Raw genomic sequence first — 21008 nt, forward strand, 5'->3', positions numbered from 1 at the left:
AATGAGTTAATATAACATTATGGCTGAGAATTTAAATACACAGGAGTCAGGCAACGCAGACTTACAGTTCCCCAAGCAACTGTAAAAATCGCACAAGCAATTCAGGAGTGAGGGCTGGGAATGGATTTAAGGCCTTCTCATTCAGAGGCAGACCCGGGGGCTGCTGTGCCCTGACCTGCAGGTGACGGACAGAGGCTTCAGACATACGGTTCTTCAGGGCACAAGGGAGCACCGGGCACCGGGGACATGCAACTCAGGCCACGTGGCTCACTGGACACGGCCCCTTTGGGGATCAAGGGAGGCACCAGCAGGGGCTGAAAGGAAGACGCCACGGTCCTATGAGCTGGGCTCCCCATCTCCCCCCTCTCTGATGCACCCGCATGCCCCGCCCTGGCTTCTAAGACCAGCTCACTCTAAGTCAGGACTCAGGACCCCCATGCAGCCTGACCCTCTCGTCCTCTCTGTCTGCAGAGGCAAGTGCCACAGGCAGCTTCCCAGGCCTCCTGTGCCCTCTCCAGCAAAACAGATTCCTGCCTGTAATGACTGACTCAAGAAAACAGGCTCTGGGGCCCTGCTGGGTTTACATCCCAACCCCCTACTTCGGAGTCCTGTGACCGTGGGCAAGTGGCTGACTCTGTGTACCTGCTACCTCATGTAAATGGGGGCACTAATACCTGCCTCACAGGACTGGGACAACTGGGTGAATTCACACACGTAAAATATTCAGAACAATGGCCAGCACGTAGCAAGTGCTCGGTAATATAAGCAATTATTATTGCTATCTTATCGTTTTCCTTTCCAATTCAGAAAGAATCTGAGGAATTGCAAAACACAGACCGGCACCGAAGTGAGGGAAATGGAGTAAAGAATTCATTCATCCACTTAGTGAAGACTGATTGAGGGCAGCCACTATGGAAAACTGTGGAGGTTCCTCAGAAAACTAAAAATAGAATTACCATATGATCCAGCAATCCCACTCCTGGGCATATACCCGGACACAACTATAATTCAAAAAGATACATGCGCCCCTATGTTCACAGCAGCACTATTCACAATAGCCAAGACATGGAAACAACCTAAATGTCCATCGACAGATGAATGCGTAAAGAAGATGTGGTACGTACATACAATGGAATACTACTCAGTCATAGAAAAAGAATGAAATAATGCCATTTGCAGCAACGTGGATGCAACTAGAGATTATCATACTAGGTGAAGTAAGTCAGAAACAGAAAGACAAATACCACATGATATCACTTACATGTGGAATCTAAAATATGGCACAAATGAACCTATCTACGAAACAGAAACAGACTCACAGACATAGAGAAGAGACTTGTGGTTGCCAAGGGGGAGAGGGGTAGGGAGAGGGATGGACCAGGAGTTCGGGATTAGCGGATGTAAACTATTATATATAGGATGGATTAAACAACAAGGTCCTACTGGATAGCACAGGGAACTATATACAATATCCTGGGATTAAACCATAAAGGAAATGTATATAAAGAAAAGAACATCTCTATGTGTGTAACTGGGTCACTTTGCTGTACAGCAGAGATGGGCACAGCATTGTAAACCAACTCTACTTCAAAAAAAAAAAAAAGAAAGACTGATTGAGGGCTAAGTGTGTGTCGGGCTGCATTCTGGGCACTGAGGGGCAGCTGTGAACACTCAGAAGATAAACGAGATGACCCTGGGGGAAGTGAGTCCCAACACCAGAGGCTGCCGCAGATCTGGCTCGGGCGCCCCAGCATCCATCACACAGAGGGAGGAAGAGGGGCGCTGGAAGATATCAGAGCGACAGCAAGCCGTTTGCTTGATCACGACATCAAATGTCAGCAGGGAGGGTCCAGGATCTCCCTGGGGAGGACGCGGGGAGGGACTTCCAGTGGAAGAGACAGGAAAGGCTGGGGAGAGGTAAGGATGGACATTCATTCCTTCACCGGAGAAGCATTCATTCAGCACAGAGCATGTGGGGCAGCAGAAAGATTCCTAATATGTTAGTGTGGAGTGAATGAATGAATGGGTGAATAAATGAATGGGTGAATGAATGAGTGAATGCAGGTGAATGAGTCCAGGTTCGGATCACTCATCCAGCTCAGTTTTCTTTGGCCTCTAGTTCAGAGGCTGAGGCCCCCACTGGACAACCCAACCAAGGACATTTGAGTTCCAGGACCCAAGTACGGGAGCGTCATGGAAGGCTGGGGTGGCAGCCCCTCCCACAGCCAGGAGAGGAGGGGGCCAGCACACGGCGGGCCACTCAGACAAGAGCCGCTGGGTTCTGAGGACGCTTGGTCAGTCAGGGGTGACCTGAGGAGGTGACAGCTGAGCTGAACCATGCACAGATCGGGAGTGAGAGCCTTCCAGGCAGGGGTTCCTGCGAGCACAAAGACCAAAGGCAGGGACAAGCCCGACAGGACGGAGAAACAGGAGAGAGGCAGGTGAGGTGAGCAGGGCGCGAGACCAGCACCAGGTCTCCTGCTCCAGCCGACCGGCCAAGGGCAGCCACGTTTTCTTCATTGAGGCAGGAACGCGGGCGAAGCTGAAAAACAGCGGGCACCATGGTTCAGAGCACAGACCCTGGAGCCAGGGTCTGGGTTTAAATCCAGCTCTGAGCCTCGGTTTCCTCATCTGTAAAATAGGGATGACAACTGTACCAACTTCAGGAGGCTGGCGTGAGGACTGAGTCAATGTGCTCCAGAGCAGACTCTGCGGGAGGTGCTGTTATTGCTATCATTATTATATGAAGGGGCAGGGACCAAGGGAAATGAGGACATAGGAGGGAGGAGGACAAATTAGCCAGCAACAATAACAAGTAAACATTAATTAATTTCACTAGGCCTGCTAAGGAGCTGAGAAAAATGGAAGCTGGGAGACAGTAGTGATAACAGAAAATAATCTACAACTGAGAAATAATCACCATTTGTTCTGAATTGTATGGTTTGCTAATGTCCTTTCACAGCCATTGGCTTGTGTGGTCTCCCGGCCACCCAGAGAGTACTATTGTCCCCATTTTTCAGGTGAGGACACCAAGGTCTAGAGAGGCCAAAAGGCTGGTTCAAGGTCACCAGCATGTCTGTGGACGAGGTGAGACCAGAAGAATCCCAGCCTGGTCCTTTGCCCCACGCTCTGCACAGGGCTGGGCTCAGGAACAACTGCTGAATGAATGAGTGAATGAGTGAATGAACAAATGTCAAGCAAACGTGAATCAGATCTCACACTGGCAGGCCCTGTTCCAGGCACTTCTCCCAGCTTTCAGGCCTCTCAGCTGGCCCTCCCTGACCAGAGTTCTGCTTCTTCTTTCCACCAGGCACTAGGACACCTCAACAAAGCCACCAAAAGGTACCAGGGACAGTATCCCCCATCACTGGGTTCCCCTGGCTGTTCCGGGGACACGACCAGGCAACGGGATGTTCTTCCCCCAGGAGCCCAGGAGAGCAGCAGCCACTCCCGGGCTGGCCTTGGGAGGGAAAAAGGCCCCCAAGTTGTCCCCTCCTGCCTACTGGCCTCTCGTCAAACTCCTCTCTCTCACCTCACTAAACGGGGCCCCTGGGGCCAGGCCGCCTGCCTGTCCCAGCAACACCACTGTTTCCTACCCAGCAAACCCTGCCTCCCCTCCGTGGGCACCACCAAGAGATGAGACAGGGGCTGGCACTAGCCCTGACCATTCGTGGCAGCAAGTCACGCTGGCTGGGCTGGGCGGTGCCAAAGGGGGCCTCAAGATTCCATGCAGCTCTGCTGGTGTTTGTGCAGTGCCACGGGCCTGGGCATTGCACCAGGAGTCTTGGGTGGGCAGGACACCACGGTCTTGCCCTCAGGGAGCTCAGACTCCAGACCAGGGTCAAAGCTGGGCACGAGTGACCTCGGCGAGGGCTTGCACCAGAGGAAAGGGCCTCAAAGCTAGAAGGACCAAGAACGTTCACCTGCCAGGGCTTTGAGGAGAAGCTGTGGCGGAGCCAAGACAGCCTTGAACAGAGAGAGAAGAGGGCACTCCTGGCAGAAGGGATGGCAGGAGCCCAGGCTGGAGTCTGACGGCGTGTGGTATGCTGGGAAGTGGAGGCCGTGGGGTGCAGGGTGCCATGTTCAGAGCCCGAATTCTGCCACTTACTGCCTGGGGGGAACTGTGCACCTCTGTAGGCTTCGGTCTCTCAGGTTGAAAGTGGCAATCAGGAGTCCTACCTCACAGGGTTCCTGGAGTCAGAGGCACAGAAGGGCCAGGGGCTGTTACTGCCGTCCTCGAGGAGATCAAGCCGCTTGGTGCCTGGTTGGTGATGCCACAGGACGCCTGTTGTAGTGCACCACCCAGACTCTCTTTAGCGCCAATGTGAGGGCTTCCCCAGCTGCCAGGGATGTTGGTTGCCAGGGACTCACAGCCATGTCCCTCATTAGAAGGGAGGCCCCCACAACGAGGCATGCCCTCTCCCTGGGGACAGCTGCACCAGTGATCAGTCAATGCAGCCCTGCAGGACCACCCCGGCTCTGGAGTGTGCATGGGGTCCTGAGGTTTCTGTTGTGACTGCATCGCAGTCCAAATGCATCCCATGCCCCCAACAAGCACTGTTGCAAGAGCGCTCCCCGGTAAGCCTCCCGCGCGGATACCCTGGAGTCTGCTTCTGGTGAAGCCAAACCGTGACAACATCCCCTCCCACCTCACCGGGGCCCAAGGCCACGCAGCCAATTCCCAGCAGACGTGAAACACAGCACCTTTGCCACAGGTTATTCTGAAGCCTCACTTGGGACAGACCTCGCGACGCACATCAAACGCACCGCTCTCAGTTGGGATGTGTGCTGATGCCCTGCTGGCCAATGCCAGGTTCTGGGTGAGGAGAGGGGACATCACCGAGAGCACCCCCAGCACAGTCCGGTGAAGGAGCAGAGGATTCAGGGCCTCATGGAGCAGGCAGCATCCTCAGCTGGGCTGCCCCAGGCCAGCACTTCACCCCTGTGGGCCCCAGTTTCCTCATCTGTGAGACCACCACTGTGGTCGGGACCAAGCTTTTAAGTTGGCAGAGAACTACCACATTCACCCTCTCCGGTGGCTTTACCAGACCTTGTCAACCTTGCTCACCTTCCTCAGAGGAGCCCAGAGAAAGCACGTGACCTGCCCAACATCACACAGCCAGGGGACCCCAGAACTGCAGCTCCGGGCACAGCCGGCCCTGTTCTACCAGTGGCCACTCAGCCATTCAGTCCGTCCTTTAATGAGCACTTACCAAGCGTCTTTTCTGGTGAGGAAAGTGCACACCTTTCTCCACAGCCTGAAACGAATCCCCGTGGCCTCATATCAGGAAGGGGAAAGAAATTAATGTGTATTAAATGACACTGTATGCCAGGCATGTCCCCAAGGGACTCCAACCCTCACGACAGCTGCATGAGGCAAGTGGCACTATCTCAACTTAGCGGGGAGGGGCGGGGGGACAGAGCGGTCACATAGCCAAGCCAGGGTTCACCCCACATCTGCCTCCAAGGTCAGCACTGCTGCGGTGGGGCCGCAGGGAAGCTGGGGGCACAGCGAATGACAACACTGCTGGACGCAACCTCTCCTGACGCCTCCAGGTACAGAGACGCCTTGTGCTGAAGGAACAGAAGGGGGGAGTGGTGAGCACCTGCCACGGCCCTCCGAAGACCCATCCCGAGGGAGGGAACCTCTGACCTTGGCCATGAACTCATCCTTTCCCAACCTGCTAATGAGACGGAAGCCAAAGGCGGGGGGCACAGGCCACCCCACCAACCTTCAGAGGGTGAGTGGGAATCCTGGGAAATGGGGGAGGGAGGAGGGCTCGCTCATTTCCTGGGTGGTACCTTCAAGGCTGGGGTGGGGGCACCTCACACAGGCATTTCACACACCTTCCCATATGGAGTCCTCACATCTAGGCTTTGATGGGGGCAGTGAGCCCATGTTATAGATGGGGAAACAGAGGTACTCTCCTTACCCAAGAGAACACACAGGGCTTCCCTGGTCACGCAGTGGTTAAGAATCCACCTGCCGATGCAGGGGACATGGGTTCGAGCCCTGGTTGGAGAAGATCCCACATGCCGCAGAGCAACTAAGCCCGTGCGCCACAACTCCTGAGCCCGCACGCCACAACTACTGAAGCCAGCGCGCCTAGAGCCCGTGCTCCGCAACAAGAGAAGCCACTGCAGTGAGAAGCCCGCGCACTACAACGAAGAGTAGCCCCCGCTCGCTGCAACCAGAGAAAGTCCGCGCGCAGCAACAAAGACCCAACACAGCCAAATAAAAATAAAAATAAAATAAATTTATTTTAAAAAAACCAAAACAAAATGAAAACACACTGAGGAAATGGCGGAGCTGGGCCATGAACCCTGAGATTTCCAGGCTTGGAGCTATGAGGATTCCCTGGATCCACAGAATCTAAAGGTGCATGTGTGACATCTGATTTGATCACTCCTCAGCCTAAACCAACCCCCTGGGGGTCCTGCTCCATAAGGCACCACATCCCTGCCCCTAGATCTTCTTGTTCCTGCCACACATGCCTTTCACGTCCTTGGATATATGGCACTGCCTACCACAGGGCCTTTGCACAGGATTTCCCTCAGCTTGACACACTGGCCCCTGCTTCTACCTATTTAATTCCTATCTCTCCCATTATAGCTCTGGGCCCCCTGCTCCAGGAAGCCTCCCTGATCTCCCTCAGTCCTTGCAGCCCTTGTCTCTGCTGCAGTGTTCTCTTTGTAGCTGAGAGCACCTAACCTGCCATTACTGTTGCTGGGTCATGCTCTATCTTCTCTTAGATTAGAGGATGAACTAATGCATCCTCTCCACCCACCCTCCCTGGCCTGGCCTGGAGAGGTTGTGAGCTGCTCTCTCCACAGTAAGACCACATCTCTGCACCTCTCTGCCTGCTCTGCCCACCTGTTCCCTCCAGCCAGGCTGAAGAACCTGCCTGCAGAGCCCAGCTCTCCAGAACGTGGTAATTTGCTGATAAACAGCAAATTACCAAGGTATCCTGAAGCCCTGGCCTCCCTGAGGGGTGACGTGAAGGGCTTCTGAGACAGAACTGGTGCCTTCAGGATCCAGGTGCCTGATGGCCCTGCAGTCCAGCCCTCACCAAGGGTGTGTGTGGAGGCAACTCGGTCCCAAGATCCCAGAAGCACTCAACCCACAGGGCTCAGGCCCGTTCTCAAGCACAGCTCCCGTGCTACAACCCACCCTGAGCCTGATCACCTGTCCAGCCCCCTTACTCACCCCCAGTCTTTTGGTTACAAGCCCAGTCCTTAGCTTCAGACTGCCCAGGATGAAACCCAGCTTACCCCCTGGCTGTGTGACCCTGGGCAAGTCACTTAACCTCTCTGGGCCTGTTTCCTCATGTGTAAAATGGGGAGAGGGACTCTACTCCCTTACCTGGTTGTGGGCTGGGGTCAAGGGTATGATATATGTGAAATGCTTAACGTGGGCCCAGCACATGGCAAGGGCCTGACACACCTTTGGGAGCATCACTGTTCATTCTCGCTGAACTCATTTGCTGTGCCCTGTTCCAGAACACGGAGGAAGCACCTGACACGGGCCTCAGCCAGGGAAGGGCAGAGCAGGTGGGAGACGGAACACAAGCACAGGCTCGGGGACAAGGAATCACTAGTTTTCTGGTGCTCTTTGCCAGCCCACGCCTCCCTGCCCACCGTTCGTGAGGCCTGAGACGCCTGTAGCACTTGACCTCCAGCGCAGGGAAAGCTGGGGCCCGCTCCATCCACACCTGCATCCCACCAGCCACCACCCACCCCGGGCTCACTCCATATCCCCACTTTGGCAGCCTCACCTCCCTCCATCTCTCTCTGAGCCAGTGCAGAAAGCTGGTGGGGTCTTCCAGAGGCGACAGGCGGGTGAATCTGATAAACTAGTTCTCTTCCAGAGCCACCACCTCCCCAGACAGGCAGCAGCAATGGCAGCAGTCACACGGCGCAGCAGTGATAAGGAGGGAGCACAGCGGTGGGAATTCCCCCCTCCCTGCAGTGAGGCCATAAACCCGTCCTTCATCCCAGCTCTCAGGCTGCCGAGGGCTGCTCACGTCTGCCCTGCAGTGGAGGTGAGCGCCTGTCAAGCCTGGCACACACCTGCTCCGAGAGTGGCACACACAGGACAGATGGCCTCGCAGGACCCAGGGCCCCACACTCCCCTCTCCAGGAGGAAGAGGCTGTGGTCATTCAGGGCAGAACAAGGAGAGCAAGGGGGCTAAGTAAGGAGAGGAACGGGGGAGGGGGCTGGGAGGCCATAAATGCTGGGCCAGAACGTGGGCTTCATGCTGTGGCAGCAGGGAGCCATGGACAGTATGGGGGGCAGACAGTGTCAGGACAGAAAGTGGGGACAGGATGGGCACAGTGGACACATGCTGGAAAGCCACCCAGGAGACTACTGCAGGGATACAGGAGGGTAGAGATAAGGCCTGGCTGTAGATGCCAGCAGAGAAAACTGGGAAGCAGCCGAGGGTTGGCCATGGGGGAGGCTGGTACCCTCCCCCACTCACGCCATTCCCCCAGCCTTCCCTGATCCAAGGTCCAAGCCAAGCCCTCAGCAAAGGGTGGCCTCAAGCTGCTTGGAAGAGCTCCATGGGTGGTAGAGAAAGTGTGGGCTCAGGAGACACTAGGTGCATACAGGTCCTGGCCCAGAGTAGCAGGAGACCCACTCACCGTTCAGTTGAGGCCCCAGGCTGCCTGCTGGTCCATCTCCCTGCCCTCCTCTGCTGTGCAAGGCTTAAGCCCTGGACAGGGTCCCAAGCCCCAGCTCAGCCCCCTCCTCATCTGAGTGCCCATGTGGACTCTAACCCACACTGAGCTGACAAATCCTGGTCCGGGGCCTCTCAGGGGGGCCCCAAGTAGACCTGAGTCTACAGAGGCCTGCAGGGTACCACACTCCCATGCTGTGGGCCTCAGTTACCCCATATGCAGCATAGGACCATGATCCTTCCTTCCAGGGCTGCCAGAAAGATTAAATGAAAGGTGAACTTGCCCAGCACAGGGCATGAACTAAGTCCTTTCCCCTGGGAAGCAGTGACACCCTCAGCATGTTTCCAGATGACTCACATTCCTCCCCAGCACCACACTCTCTCCCTTCTACCTCAGGGCCTTCGCACATGCTATTCCTCTGCCTGGAACACTCTTCCCTGTGTCGCTCTCTCCTCTGGTTGTTCTGGGCTCAGTTGCCACCTCCTCCGGGAAGGCCTCCCTGGCTCCCCAGATGAGGTCCAGGTCCCATGGGTCTCTTCCACTAGAATGCAAACTCCATGAAGGCAGGATGGTGATTGGCTTGCCCACGGATGTGTGTTCTCATAAATATTTGTTGAATGAATGAATGAGACACAAGGACAACCGTCCAGATCTTCAGTGACAACACAGGGCCATAGGGGTGATGGGGCCTGTCTTTTTTAAAATATTTATTTATTTATTTATTTTGGTTGCACCAGGTTTTAGTAGCAGCAGGTGGGCTCCTTAGTTGCACCTCGCAGGCTCCTTAGTTGCAGCATGTGAACTCTTAGTTGCGGCATGCATGTGGGATCTAGCTCCCTGACCAGGGATCGAACCCGGGCCCCCTGCATTGCGAGCGTGGAGTCTTATCCACTGCGCCACCAGGGAAGTCCCATGGGGCCTGTCTGGAGGGCTGTGGGTACCTGTCAAGGCCTCTGACTCAGCCTGCAGGGTCTGAGAAGAATCCCCAGAGGACGTGGCTCATCAGTCTGAACTCTCGATACTTAAAGCTGCAAGGAACACCCACTTCACAGATGGGGAAACTGAGGTCTAGAGTCAGGGGGCTGCCCTCTAAGTGTCCTGAGAAGCTGCCCTGCTCCAAAAATCAACTGTCCAAGGCTCTGACAGTCCCCCACCCCTGGGTGGCCCATCCCACTCGCCCTGGGACTGCTCCACAGCCCGCCCAGGGCCACTGCCTTCTCTCCTGGTCACCTCGGTGGCAGGGCCACTCGGGGCTCGCGTGGCGCTGCGCTTGCGTTTGCACGGCTGAGTTGGGCAGCTGGCAGCAGCGCAGCTCCGAACCAGCTGTTTGGATGACAAACTGCGTTCAAGCTTCATTAGGGTAATCACGGGCTCCCCTCCTGGCAGCGCCGCGGAGCGCGACTGTCAACCTGAACTAATCAAAGCCGGCCCCAGGACACCCGCCCGCCTGGCTGACAAGCCGCTCAGCCGCTGCGCCACCTCGCGCTGCACACCTCCCACACGGCTCCCAGCCGAGGCCCGGTCCGGCGGGCCCTGGAGAAGGCCAGCCTCACAGAGACCTACCCTATGCTCCCCAAGATCTTGCGAACCTCAGAGGCCCCATCAGGGTGGGACAACTGTGACTGTCACTCCCATTTCTTACAGCTGGGGAAACTGAGCTCATGAAGGGAAGCCACCCAGCTGTAAGGGGGTGCAGCCACGCTCAGACCCAGGCCCCCATCACTCTTGTTCCCACTGCCTCCCATGCCCAGCCGACGCTACGTTTTCCTTCCCTACCAGGCCTAGCAGGCCAAGCCTGGAGCTCAGAGGTTGGGTTGGCCACATGGCCTCGGCAAGCCCCTTGATGGCCCTGAGCCTTGAGCCCTGAGCCCCAGGAGGGTCATCACAGGCTCTGGTGACACAGGTGTGGAAGGCACCCCGCCAAGCGCTGGGGCCAGCACTTGAGCAGGCACTGCTGTCTGGGGCAGAATCTGTCCTCTAGCCTGCAATCACCTCCCTGCTCAGCTGGGCTGCCCCCGGGCATCTGCCAACCAAAGCCAGCCCATCTGCCCTACAGCCTCAAAATCAGGACGTGGCTGGAAGGGGCAGGCCTGGTGGCTTCACCTGACAACAGGGGAAACTGAGCCCCACAGAGGCAGTAACAGAGATGATGGAGTGTAGTGGAAAGAGTATGGGCTTTGGAGGCAGATGGATATTCATTCATTCATTCATCCACCCATTCACTCATTCAACAGATACCAGCTAAGAGGCTGTAGCACGGCAGGCACTCCGTACCTGCTGAATGAACAGGTGATGAGAAGGACAGGTGAATGAATCAATGAATGGCGCCAGGGACGCAGCCGTGAACCCAACAGACACCATCCCTGCCTCCTGGAGTTTACTGTCTAGTGGGGGAAGCAGGTGCTTAACAGACAATTAATTACAAATGACATGGGCAGCGAAGAGAAAGCTGAACTAGCCTCGTGACATCCAGCAGGAGGGCCCAGCCTGGTCAGGGGAAGTCCAGGCAGGCAAGCTGGAGGAGGTGACGCTCCAGGTGGCCACTGGAAGGAAGCTGAGGGTGGACAGGAGGAAGGAACAGCATGTCAAAAGGCCCTGAGATAGGAAGGAGCTTAGGGTTTTTGAGGACGAAAGGCCCACCCGTCTATGAGCCTGGGGAGCAGTGACAGGGGCAGGAGCTGACACGAGCAAGGCCTGGGGGAGGATTTGGGTCTTTCTTCCAAGGGTGATGCGAGCCACCGGAGGGTTGTGAGCAGGAGTGTTCTCTCGGTGCCATGGGCAGAGTCACTGGGAGGGTTCAAATCCCAGTTCTGCCAACTTCTGCTAGATCAACAGCACGGACAACTCGCCCAGACGTCACGCTGAACCAAAGAGGCAGACACCAGAGGGGGGCACACCGTGCGATTCTGTCTATGTGAAGAGCAGAGACGGACAAAGCCAGCCTCTACGGTTAACGCCAGGTGGGCGACTGTCGGTGGCAGGTGAACGATGACTGGAAGGGGTGCGAAGGAGCCTCCTGGGGTGCTGGGAAACTTCTAGGTCTGGACCTGGATGGGGGTTACAAGGCTACACGTGTATGTGAAAATCTATCCCTCTGTACACCTAGACTGGTGCACTTTCCTGTATTAAGTTATACCTCCAAAAACAAAGTAAATAAGAACAAATCCTGGCTCTGCCGCTCTGCCTCTCTCAGTCTGTTTCTGCCTCTGTGAAACAGGGGCAGTGACAGGACCTGCCTCGCTGCACAGAGGGTTGAAGAGGATGGTGTGTACCTCGGCTGTGCGCAAGCCTGGCAAGCCGACAGCCAGTGCACCGAGAACGCAGGGCACGCCCAAGCAGAGACACATCAGGCTTCCCCTACACCTTGGCCCTCTGAGGGCCTCAGTTTCCCCATCTGCAAGGGGCCAGTATCTCCATCTGGCTCAGGGACAACAGAGGAAAAGGGGTAAATACCCTCATACCCAGGCACCTTTGAGTCCCCCTCCTCCCAGCCACAAGCCTAAGAATAATTCAGAGGGTGGCACCCATGGTTCTCAGGCGTCTCTGCCAGCTCTGCCCACAGTAGGTACTGAACCAGCAACCTAGTACCCAAGGCCACACATAGCAGGACTGAGGCCAAGCCCAGGCCTCCAGTTACCCACCCTTACAGGCACAGAGTAGGCCCTTCTGGGGCACCTACTTTCAACATGCCAGGCCCAGCCCGGGGCCTCCCCTCCAGCAGGAACGCCAGCCCACCATGGTGGCTCCTCCAGGGCCCACTAGGATTCAGGACAATGGGCACAGGGGCAGTGGGAACCCAGGCTGAGGGGCGGGCCCCTGCCTGGAGCTGGAGCTTAGGACAGACTCCTGTGGAATGGGCTCTGTGAGGCCCTGAACAAGGCTGATTCAATGTAACATCACCCTTGACACCAGAGGGGCCTCTGGAGGTAGGGAGAGGCCTGGCTCCCTGTCTGGAGTTTGAACGTCTCACTGGCCCCCCAGAGACCTTGGGCAGCCTCGGGAAATCAGATGGTGTCATTGCCAACTTTCCTGCGGGCTCAGCTATCCTCAGGGCCCTTTTAGTATCATTTTCTCAAGAGTCTGCCAACAACCGAGGATGGGTCAGAGGGTTCAGGATCACCTTCAGCTCCATTTCTCAGAGGAGGAAACTGAGGCTTGGAGAGGTGTGGTGTTCCAGGACTATCCGGATGCCCAGGATCCCAGTGGTCAGGCACAGCCCAAGCTCCCAGAAGGGGAAGCCAGTGTAGTTTGTGCCCTGTCTTCCCCGTCACCTGGGGGCTGCTCACTCATGGCTATTTCATTCAGTCAGGCAGTCAGTCAACAAACACCAACAAAGAACCCACTGTGTGTCACAGGCACTGTTCTAGGAGCTGGAGGTAGAATGCTGAACAAAGCTGCTGCGACACAGATTCCAAATTAACAACAGCTCTGTCTGTTACTCACTCGGCAAATGCCAAGAATAAGCACAGTGGTAAGGGCAATACACCCAGTACCTGTCCTGTGCCAAGTGCTGCACTAAATATTATCTAATTTAATCCACAGCCTCATGAAGGAGGCGGCATTGTCATGCCCATTCTACAGATGAGGATACGGAGGCTCAAATTCAGTGACTGCCTAAGGCTGGTCTCACAGCCTCTAAGGGGAGCAAGCATCTAATCCCGGTCTTGCAGGCTCCTCATTCCTGTCTGTCTGTCAAGCCCTTCACAGGCATTATCTCACAGGAGTCCATGCCCGTGCTCACACTCAGGCCCTGGCTGGGTGCACAACCCAGCTGCACGCTCCCAGACCCACACCCGAACCTGGCTTTGGCCTCTGCCTATGTTCCCGGGATCTGGGTTCCACAGGGTCACCACACACCACCCCTGACCCCGGGAACCCTACGGAAATCAGCTTAGCCCCAGTGAAGACCACGGCTCTGCGCTGGCTCCCATGAAGCATGTGGAGTAAGGGAGACACAGAAAAGCAGAGAGCCCCGCCTGGAATGCTCTCCCCCTACACCTCCCATGGCTGGCCACTTCTCTTCCCTGAGGTCTCGGATAAAAGCCTCCCTGACCACTCTGCCTCCATTAGTGCCCTCCCCCGCCCCCCACACAGCCTCCCCAGCATCCCTCGGCTCTCCTACATAGCTCTGCCCACAATCTGGCACCAGACATGTTTTAGCTTGTTTACTAGGTGACTCTCTTTCCTGCCATATTGTGAGGGTGGGGACCTGGTCTGTTTTATTCACAAGTGCATCACTCCCCACACCTCACCCCTCAACGCAGTATCTTGTGCATAGTAGGGCCTCAATATCCTTATTAAGTGAATCAATTTGCTGAATAAATGTTGCAGAGGGAAAAGCCCAGGGGTTGTGAGAACACAGCAGGGGCATGTTACCCCCATCTGAGTGGGGGGAGGAGGGAATGGGGAAGTGTTTCGGGCAGAAGGCACAGCAAAGGCAAGAGCCTGACGGCAAGAAAGACCTAGGCTCTGGGGATCTCCAGGCGCACTCGCTGAGCGTGAGAGGAACAGAGTGTGAGACGGGGAGGCCAGCAGGGTCCCGGAGAGGGTGCCAGGGGGCTCTCTGCAGGGCTCCAGCTCTGCGGCAGGGGTCTCCCAGCACCCAGATCACGTACCAGCCCTGCCTAGGCCAGCCTGACACCCCAGCCCACAGGCACCAGGAGCACAGTCCTGGGCGCCTGCCTCTGGGTCAGGGAGCCGTCGACCACCCATGCAGGCTGCAGCCTGTGGCCCCATTACCATGGCCTCCTCCAGCAGAGCAAACGAGTTGGCACCAAGAGACAGAGCACCTTGGGTGAGCTTCTCACTGCAGAGGGTGGCACAGCTATGGACAGCAGGCTATGTCACTCGTGTTGCAGCCAGGACCTATGGGAGGCGGGCAGGTGGTGGTGGCAGTGGTGGCAAGAACTGGCTGTGTTCAGGCCAGCAGACAGCTCTCACATCCCATACCAGCACACCCTGGCACGGCGGGGTGGTCACGTGCGAAAAGCCACTCCAGATGCCCTCCCTCTCTCCAGGCCCAGGCCAGGCCTTGGCGCCCACCTCCCCTCCCCTTGGACAACTTCAGCTTTAACCACCACCAGTTCTAGCTGCCCCTGGACCCCTTCACCTAGACGTTCCCCAACTTAGGCCTGCTCCAGGCATCTCATCTCCGCAAATCTCCACCCCTGCCCCCAGGTATTCAGTCCAGAAACTGGTGCCTTCTCCTGGCCTCCTCTCTCCCACATCCTCAAACCACATGGACTCTCTCACCTCCAGCCCCGCTGCCATCTCCCTCCTTCCTCTGTCTCTGCCTCCAGCCCTGCTCCTGAGACCCTCTAAAGATTCCCAATCACAGGGAGAATAAAGCCCAAGCCCCTTCCTTTCTGCCCCTTGAAAGGCCAAACTCAGACCCGCCACAGGGCCTTTGCACCTGCCTCTGCCTGGGATGCTCTTCCCACTGATCTCCCCATGACTGGCCCTCCTCGTCCTTCAGGTCTCAGCTCAAATGTCTCTTCTTAGAGAGGCCTCCCCCAGAGCACCCTGGCCAATGGTACCCACACTCCAGTCACCATCACTTCACTCTTTCACATTCTCATGTACCCACTTCCTGGCTCATCGTCTGTCTCCCCATCAGCCTGGGAGGTGCTTGACTCTGTGGCTGTGTCTGAATGGTCACTTGCTGTGTCCTCAGAGCCTGGCATATAGCAGGTACTCCATACATCTGTTCAACAAATTAGTCCATCAGCTGTCAGTCTCCACGGTACAGCTGGACCTAACCACATCAGGGGCTCCCGGGACCCTCTGGATGCTGCAGCCTCGTGTCCAAGGCCGCCGTGATCTGGCCTTTGCCTAATTCTCCAGCCTTGACTCTGGGGCTCGTCCTCTCACTCTGATTCCCAGACTCACACTGTGCCAGGATGCCCTCCCTGACCCTTCTCTGCCAGCAAAGTCCTTCTTATCCTCTCCACAGCACCTTCTCTGACCTGCCCAAGCCCATGCCTCCTGCTCCTGATGTCTCCTCCACAGTCCTCAGCACCTTCAGTCCACACCCCTCCTCATTCACTGCCTCGCATCAGCTTCCATCCCTCACCTCCTTTCCTGTCCTTCGTGCTTACAAGCCCTGGTGCCACAGGCAGTACTTAGCGTCCCCCACATCCTGCACTTTCACATCTCCAAGCCTTTGACCCCTGCTGTTCCCTCGGTCTAAGTGCTCTTCTCTGCTGCACAAACTCCTACTCATCCTTCAAGACCCAACTCAAAATGTCACCTCTTTTGTAAAATCCTGCCTGTTTTTTCCCATCCATCAGGATTCTTTTGGTTGTAAGAGAAAGAAATCAACTCAAGAGAGCTTGAGCCAAAAAGGGGACACGTCTATTTATGTAACTGAAAACTCCAGGGGTGGTTTCAGGCATAGCTGAATCCAGAGGCCCAAATGAAGTAATATATACTTTCATCTCAGCTTTCCTTCCCTCCGTGTGATGACCTTATTGGAGAGTCCCCACCCTAGATATGGTCATGCAAGAGTGCAGCCAGAGGTCCCATATGCACACCCTCTGGGTTCAACAACCATAGCCAAATCAATCTCCCCCACAGGCTCTAAGTCAAAGTTCCAGGAAAGCCTCTGATAGGCTCAGATGGGCCATGTGCTCATTTCTCAACCAATCGTCGTGACCAGGAGGATGGGGTGTTGGGCTCACCCTGGGCGATGGAAGGCTGTGGGTGCCATGAAGACAAGCCTCTCAGGCCCCGGTCCCACTCTGGACACACCTCTCCCTCAGTCTCCATGCATCCCTGTGCTGTGGGTTCTGTCTACACAGCCAGGGCCCTGGATGCTCACAGCTTCACAGGACAAGGAATCCTATCTCCCTCACAGCTGGTTCCCTGCTGCCTACTCAGTGACAGCCCCAGAGGGCAGCCTGAGAAACTTTTTGCCTGAGTGGACGGAGGTCTGCTGCACAGAGGAGTCTACATGTGCCGGGTGTGTAATAATGGGTTAACCGTCACCCCTGGCAGGCAGCAGATCTGCATTTTCACGGAGGCCTCCGGGGGACACAAAGCTTTAAATGGCAATGCAGAAGGTCTGAAGGGGGGTGCCCACAGCGGGGGTGGCGGGGGTGCCCTGCGGAGCCCAGTCCCAGCAGCCCAGCCTGCGGCGGCCACTCGGCCAATCCCGAAGAGCTCGCTAAGGGGCTGCGAGTGGAAGGGCTGGGAAAATAATTACCGAGGAGGCCCGGGAGGGAGGCGGGGAGGCTGGAGAGAGGCTTAATGAAACTGCTAACGCGTTAGTGATTCCTGCCTGCTTGGGAAGGCGGAGGCAGACAGCCATGTTGCCAGCTCCCGCGACTGAGTCTGCCAGGCGGGACGGGCTGGGCACGGCGAGGCGGCAACAATAGGCACCTCTTCACCATCTGCCTCTCAACACGCGACTTTCAAAGGGCGAATCTTAATGCACTGAAGTCGGATGACAGCACATTTCAACACATCTCACATGACATCGGGCTGGAGCCCGTGCAGATCCACTACAAACAGGATGGCTAAAATTCTGATTAAACACAGCATCACAGAGATCTAAGGACCACGGTGAGCAGGGTGTCTGCTCCCATTTCCCAGACAGGAAATGAGGGCCCCAGGAGGTCATCCACCTCTGGGGAAACAGGGTCATTCCAAGAAAGCATCCAGACATTTTAGCCCTCCTGTGAGCAGCCCCTTTGCCCAGACCCCACACGGCTTTTCATTCTCAGAAGAGCTCTGTGACGCAGGCAGATGCCACAGCTCCCCTTAACAGATGTGTCCAAGAGTCTTGCCCAAAGTCACAATGCCAGGCCAAGAGGCCAGAGCACCACCCCGGGCTCAGGCTCTCGGTCCAGCGCTCCACCCTCCGCGCTAGGTGGGCGCTTATTTAGCAATGCAATCTGCCCTGTGGTTTTCAGTTTACATCTCATTTCAGCTCCAGGTGAGAAAACGAAGGCACAGAGAGGTTAAGTGATGTGCCCAAGTCCTCACAGCTGGTTGGCTACAGAGCAAAGACTCAGAGCTGGGGTTTTTGACTCCAAAACCATGTGCTTCTTGTTCAAACATTCCATGGTGCACAGTGGGTACTTGGTACCCCCTGGGCAGTTGACAGAGAGATTTGGGGCCGCAGAGAAGCCCACACTCCACTTAATCAGGGTTCTCTGGGGAGCAAACAGAAGCTGGGGCAGTTGCCTAAGGCAGAAATGACCACACAACCGCACTCAGTGCGCTCCACTCTGAGCCAGGCGTGCGCCCAGCACACGGCAAAGTGCCATCCCCACTGTACAGATGAGGAAACTGAGGCTTGGAGAAGTGAAGTCAAATGCTTTACACAGTGACCCCCAGCTGGTGAGTAACACACACCGAACCATTCAACAATTCCATGGGGTAGCCCTGACCCAACTGCTGCCTACCCCCAGCCTCGAGCAGGCACTTAGCCAGCCAGCTGCTCACGGAACCCAGTCCCAGATACAGACTGGAGGCCAGTGATACCAGGAACCAAGTCGGGCCCACCCCCCCTCCCCCCACCCCTAGATGCACAGGAAAGGCTGGGCGACAGGAGTGGGTGTGAAGAGAGGCTCTCGGTCCCTGCACACTGAGCAAAGCATCCCCTGCTCCCACGCTGGTCAACAGCCTGGTTGGGGTACTCAGGAGCCCAGGAACTTGGTGCCTAGCTGGATGCCCCATATCAGGGTCTAGTGCAGACGAGGCCTGCAAGGAAAGACTGCACCATCTCTACCTCACAGGTGTCCCCTTGGAGCCTTCCAGATATCCCCAGGCTTGGGGAGACTCCCTTCTAGGGGTTCTAGCAGCTCATCTGCTCCTGGGTTTGTTTCCCCAGGGAGGCCTCCGGAGGGTGAAGCCACTTCTCAACCCCCCTGTGAGTACAAGACGGCAGTGCAGGAGGCGTGTCCTGAATGAATGAATGAACAAGTAAGTGAATGAATGACGGGAGAAGCCCCTGCCTCCTGACCTGCCACTGCAGTCACTTCCCCCAGCAGCCCCCAACCAGTGAGGAGGCTGTTTCTGTCCACACAAAAGGACTGCCGCCTCACGAGACCAGCCCTGGCCCTCAACCATTGCCAGACAAGGAAAATGAGGTTCGGAGAGCCCAGGGCCTCACGGGAGGCGGGAGCACACAAGGGTTAGGACCCAGAAACCTGGACTTCAGTCTGTGCCTCAGCCGCAGGCTCTGACTTGTCCTCGTTTCTAAAGGCAAATCCACACATGCTCCCTTGTCTGACCCCACCCACCCCAGGGGACACGGCCATGCCCACCCCATGGATGAGGACACTCGGGTGCAGAGCGGTAGAGGGCCTAACCCAAGGTCACGTGTTCATCAGGTTGCACAGGTCTCAAATCCCTCTGATCTTCCCATTCTCATCATCCATTCCACGCTCCAAAGCCGCCTCTTTGCCCATCACCAACACAGTAAAGAAGGAGAAGGGGAGGGGGAGGGGGGGAGGGGGGAAGGTCCCCCCGCTCCCCCCAGCGGGCTCCTTTCTGGTCAGGGGAAAGGCCTCTAACGAAGGCCCCACGGATGCTGCTGAGCCGGTGGTGTCAGCCTGGGAGCCCCGCGGAGCTGCAGGGCGCGCGTCTCTGCTCCCAATTAGCACACAGGTCCTCCATCAAAGCGCGCGCCTGCTGCCAGGAGCAGAGGCCAGAGGGACGGCCCTTCTAACAGTAGGAGGAGGCCACAGCTCTCTGGCAGGCCCTGGCCCCTGCACCTTGCCTTTCTGCGGGGAGTGCAAAGCCCCCAATCCCCTCACTCACTCACACCGTCTCCAATCAGCCAGCTCAGGGCAGACGCCGTCACCCCCGGGGGACACGCTAATGAAGATGGCCGACATTAATCTCTTCCCTCTCCCGACAGGTCAATTTATAGTTCCATGGGGAGACCTGGCACTTGGCCAGAGGGCCTGACATGACTCTCCCTGTTCCCCAGGAGGACAGTGGGGGTGGGCTTGATGGGGCAGAGGGGGCTAGGGGCCCCAGGGACAGGGTAGGCAGGCCCCTCCACTTGAGTGTCCACCATCACTGCCCCAACAAATCCAGGTGGGACCTTGGCCCCTGAACATAATGGCTGAGGGACAAGGCCTGCAGGTACCCGGGAGCAAATCTGGTCCTCAGCGCTTCAAGCCAGGGAACCCAGCTCACCAGCAGGAGACCCCAAGGACGCAGGAGGCTTGGGATTTCCCACTCCTCACAGATTCCGATGGGGTTATGAAAGCCCCTCTAAGGAGCTACGGTTCATCTGCTTCTGACAGACCCCCCGGCGTTCATTCCTCAGGGATCACTGAGCTGGCCAGAGCTTCCAGGCTGGTGGGAGAGGCCAACACGGAAGCATGTTGCCCCCGGCCGGCCGAACCGTGCCAAGAGCCATATGGAGGGATTCACCAAGAGCTGGGGGTGCCCAGGGGAAGGAGCACTGACGGCACCCACCCGAGAGAGGTCGGGGTCTGGGAGGACCACAGGGAGGAGAGGACACAGCTAGGCCCTGAGGATGAGTGGGAATTCAACAGGCCAGGAGACACGGAGGAGGGGCTGTTTGGGGATGAGACCATCTCAGTCTCAGGGGTGACCCAGTGCTCAGGGGCTCTGCAACCAAAGGACATCCGGCTCACAGGAGTGAGGCTGCAGAGGGGGGCAGGGCAGACCACAGAGAAGCCCAGCCTCAAGAGACAGCTCAGGAGTTTGGCCTAGTTTAGGTCTGTGGACAGCTGAGGAGTTCAGAAGCTCAGAGCTGCTTTTAGAAAGACAGCTTCGGCTATGGTGTCCCAGAGCAATGGTGGAGGCTGGGGAAGAGAGGTGGGAATGTCCCGGTCAGAGGGTAAAAGGAGGGAGAGATGCTTGTGGGGTAGAACCAATGGAACCCTGTGGTTGATTAGATGGATGGACAGGTAAAAGTGTCCGGGAGGTCATAGGCCTGGGGGTCTCCACTTTGGGTGCGGATGGAGGCGATGTCATTGGTCTGGGGTAGGAGGATAAGGAATTGGGCCTGATGCTAAACGTATGAGTCTGGAAGGTCCCAGAAGGAGCAAAAACCCAGGCCTGGGCTTGGGAGAAGCCAGGACCCAAATGTTGGCCCTGGGGGGCAAAATTCTGAGCAGCGCTGGACTCCGCCCGATGCAATTCATTTCCTTGGCAAAGGTGAAGCCAGGGGACTAATCCCCCCTCCCAGACACTCCAAGAGGAAGCAGAGGCCTGGCAAAGGCAGAGGGTGAAGCCAGGCAGTCAGTCCCAAGTGCTGGACAGAGCCCTCCTACAAGAAGCATATATGGGCCAGGCTGCCCCCACCTCCCCCAGTGCCAGAGCCCAGTGCTGGTTCTGCACTT

The 21008-nt window shown here is 56.7% G+C and overlaps 1 protein-coding gene across 6 annotated transcripts in view; it reads right to left on the reverse strand.

Moving 5' to 3' along the window:
* Positions 1–21008, reverse strand: part of TCF20 (transcription factor 20) — a 192519-nt gene that overhangs the window by 148236 nt on the left and 23275 nt on the right. The window lies entirely within an intron of this gene.

This window comes from Delphinapterus leucas, chromosome 11 (genome assembly GCF_059928025.1).
Source record: "Delphinapterus leucas isolate spDelLeu-1000000601 "Yukka" chromosome 11, BTC_Dleu_Yukka2, whole genome shotgun sequence".
Classification (NCBI taxonomy): domain Eukaryota; kingdom Metazoa; phylum Chordata; class Mammalia; order Artiodactyla; family Monodontidae; genus Delphinapterus; species Delphinapterus leucas.